Consider the following 4,183-nt stretch of genomic DNA (forward strand, 5'->3'; position numbering starts at 1 on the left):
AAAAATGTGTTTTCACCCAAACCCATGCTTCATTGTGATCCAAGACGAGTCCTCCTCTTTCGTTCTGACTCATATTTAGTCTGTTTGGCTCTTTTCACACTTGTTATTTTGGTTCAGACTAAACAGAAAAAGAAGGAAGGTTACGGACCAAAGACAAATTCAGTTATTTAATTTTTAAATGGCTGGGATTACAGTTATTGTTTGGGTTATCTGTTCTATTTCCAAAGATGTTCTCTCTCCTCAATCTTCCTCAGCCACTGTGGTTGCTGTGCTCGACTTTAACAGATTGATTTTATATTACTTTAGCGACTTACAATTAGCAGCCACAGCCTCCCGAAAGGTTTATCAGTTATCATCTTTTGTTACTTTTGTTTATAAGATACGTCAGATAGTGACTTCACCGAAATGTTTACGTGTTTAAAGATGTATAACGTCGACTCTGGTGGGACTCGAACCCACAACCTTTGAATCACTCCCTCAGTGCTGAGTATGTATGCTAGAAGTCCAATGCGCTATCCATTGCGCCACAGAGCCACATGTACCCTGTGACTCATGTTTGAATTAGACGGACACACAGACGTCATGTGACCCCTCGTACAGCAGTGAGAACGTCTGCCTCCAGTCGGCCCCCCCCCTCAGCTCCCTCACATTAGTATTCCTGTTTCCCGCCGCGTGTTCCTTTCACCAGCTGAGTCGACGTGTGCATTTAAAGTGTGTCCACTCCAGTTATCTTGAGCTATTAGCATCTCGACAGCGGCTTTCACACAACATTAGGCCAAACTCAGAAAATCAGCAACTCGCAGCACGATCATCAGATTTAGTTATGATGGAAATTGTTTCATCACAGGACCAGTTCAATTTATTAAACTTGAAGGAGTTCAGTCAACATACTTCTTCATTAGATGAAGCAGGAAGAGCAAAACGGATTAATTACAGCATCTATAGGGAACTGTTAAGATATTAGTGCCTTGAGGTGAATGTCTGTTCACAGGTTTGATTCCCACAATGATTCCTGGTGGTTTACCTGTGTGAACAAACAGGTTTTCATGTGTCGGCACAACTGTGTTAATATCTGAGTCTGAACAGCCTGAGATCTATTTGAGAACATTTGTTTATTTCAGGTTTTCTTAGTCAAAGAGAAAACTCAGCCTCCCTGTCAAGGTTCAGCTCACGTTGTGTAGAATGATGAGTCAGCATTTCGCTGCCGTTTCCACCTTTTTACTCTAAATGATCATTTCACAGACTCAGTGTTTCCCACAGGTTGAAAATGAACTTGTTTTGGTGGATGACATGGTTTGTGTGTGACTGATGAGCAGAGTGGAAACCAGATTATTTTATATGTTCCCTAAATGCCTGCAGCGAGAAACAAGTCAGACAGATGTGTGGCCAGAAGGGAATTGATATGAAAAGGGTTGAATGAAACTGGTTGGTCTTTCCTGTCTGTGTATTTGAATCTGTACCATCTTTCTTTGGGAATGGGAATAACCTCTCCATGGCTCCTTCTCATTGAAAGTTTCCAGCAGCGTCGACCCAAAAGTTTGACATCATCTTGCAAAGCACAACTGTCACAAATTCCATGTTTGCATCATTAAAAAGGAAATTCTACAACTGAACTATAGTTCTCAACTGGAATTTGTTCCCGATTCCTGCAACAACAAACCTGCAAACACAATTTCCCTCCTTCAGAATGTAATAAAGTCTTCCTGTAGCTGCGAGTCTGACAAATAGATCCGAGCGACAGTGTTTTGCACGAATGCATTTGTTGCTCATGTAAAATACATCAGCAGGTATCAGAGATTTTCTAGATCTGATGGAAGTAGTTTTGTGAAACTAAATGTTCAGTCACAGCAAAGAGAGACGTCATCGGCTTCTGTACATAACTCAAGTTTTAATCTCAACCAGAGATACTCCAGCAGTGAACTCTCAAAATGTTAAATCTGAATTTAAAGGGGTTTTATATAAACTGTTGCAGCGTTGAACGCCTGCAGCTTTGAGCATAATGAGGAAAAAATGATTAAACACGGCTGCAGTCTTTTTCTAATGCTCCATAATTATACATGACACAGTCAGTAATCAGGGTCGAGCTGCTTTAACAACTTTCAACTTTCATTGGTTCGATATCGAGTAAAAAACACTGTCCACCTGGTGGCGCTAGTGTGACTCTTAGCTGATTTACCAACCGCGAATGAACGCTAAATAAGAATCTGAAAGTCAAGCGAGGCGACAATCGGCAAGAAAACTGATTCAAAACAATATATTATAACTTCATCTGTTTCAAATCCTACTTTCCCATAATTTAGTTTTCTTACTTGAAAATCTCAATGTGCGATAAAATGTGATTTCCTTCATGTTTCAATATCTTGCTTTGTCTGACCAGGTAATAACAAACTCTACTATCTATTGCAAAATGTCATTTGTTTGATAAGCTGACTGAAAAAGTGAAAATGTTTATTCAGTATTTATTGAAATAACAATTACAGATTTGTTTATTAGCAATAGATAACGCAACTTATTGACAAATCACTTCAGTTGCTATTTCTCCCTGAACGTGTTCTCTCTTAATTTGATTGATTAGACATCTGACACGTGTGTTTGGAAGATTTACATAAAACTAGATGACTAATAATGGAAATCAATTGATAGACAAATAACAAGCAACTTGTTTGTAATCAATTAAGTTTCAGTTAGTCAAAGCAAAACACTGAAGCTGATTGGTTGCCTGGAATGAGCCGAGACGCAGGGAATGAGCAAACAAGCAAATGCAGACACACGCACACACACACACAGCGCATCAGAAGACACACACACTTATTCATACTCATTAATGCCACACACACAGAGGAGGAAGTATCTTTAGTGTATATGATCTTAAAACATCTGAAAAAACCTAAATACATATTTGACATTTTAAACACACAGGAACTTTGGACATCAAGTGTTTACTGTATAAACAGCTGCAGGGAAATCAAGTGATTAATGATAAATTCAAAATGTTCTCTTCTGCCTCTTTACTGCGTCGATAAATCCATCGGAGCCACGAGTGCGTTTCCTCGGCAGCTTCACTCGTCCCAGTGAATAAGATGCGTCTGTTTAAATAGGTTTTATTGACACAGACTCAAATTCCGTTATCAAATAATAATGAAGAAACAACGAGGAGATGAAAGTAATGAAACACGCCTGAAGCTGGGAACTTGTTTTAATGTTGCACGGAGGATTATTATATTTGTCTTAACACCTGCTTTCATTACAGTTTCTCTTTCAAATTGACTTTTTAAAAAATCGAGCACAGGGTTGGTTGTGAAATCAGATTTTTTTTTTTTTTTTTTTATTCCTCATGTTCCAGGTCCTTGGCTGTGTCCTAATATTCAGTTTGAATGCTGAGTGGGAATTTTTTTGTGTGTCACTTATAAAAAATCTAACTCTCCAGTGCCCGCAGGTGCAGCACATCACACTAATGTGGCTTTGATTTGTCTGAAATGCTTAAATCTAAAATGCAGCCGAGTGTCACCTCCATTCTGAGATTATATGAAACCCTATTTGAAGCGTAAAAAACTGGTACCGGTTATTACGGTCATGAACAGAGGTGATGATATTATTACCGTTTTGGGCTCAGGTGTTATGACCTTCAGGTTTTCAGTGTTTAATTCATAAAGTCGTGTCCCCATCGTACAGAAGGCTCGGCTCTTTGTATCTAACTGAAGTGCGAGTCTAGTGGTTGTAAAAAAACTTTGTAGATTCCTCGATCTGCAACAAATGAATATTCAATTATTTTAGTTTTTTTTAACATTTGCAGACTTAAATCTACACATCTATAAATATATGATCTATAAATCAAGTGCAACAGTCAACAGGCTGTTAAAAGCTTTCGTGGTTTTTTCATTCATTAATATGTGATTTAAGTATTTATTCTCCTTTAATCTGTTTTTTTGGTCTCTGTCACATGCTGCCCCATCAAATTACAAATCATTCAATCAGTTGATCTTATAGAAATGTATTGGAAGGGGAGTTGCAGGTTTGCTTGTTTAAGACTGAAGCCGGCCTGAAATCCAGCAGCCAACTCTCTGAAGGACAGACAATGCAAAACATGATTTGATTTGATTCCAGCACTATTCTTGATTCTGTCGTCCCTCCCACTCCACCCACCACCCCCCCCCCTCCCCCCCGCTGAGCCCGACCACGTTCA

The 4,183-nt window shown here is 39.0% G+C and overlaps 1 non-coding gene across 1 annotated transcript; it reads right to left on the bottom strand.

Annotated features, from left to right (window-relative positions):
• Positions 1-434: 434 nt before the first annotated feature.
• Positions 435-534, bottom strand: trnar-ucu (transfer RNA arginine (anticodon UCU)). Its single transcript has 2 exons — positions 498-534; positions 435-470 (listed from the first exon to the last, which is right to left on the bottom strand). It is a non-coding gene; the product is annotated as a tRNA-Arg (tRNA).
• Between the last annotated feature and the right edge of the window lie 3,649 nt (positions 535-4,183).

Source organism: Limanda limanda, chromosome 10, assembly GCF_963576545.1.
Source record: "Limanda limanda chromosome 10, fLimLim1.1, whole genome shotgun sequence".
Lineage (NCBI taxonomy): Eukaryota > Metazoa > Chordata > Actinopteri > Pleuronectiformes > Pleuronectidae > Limanda > Limanda limanda.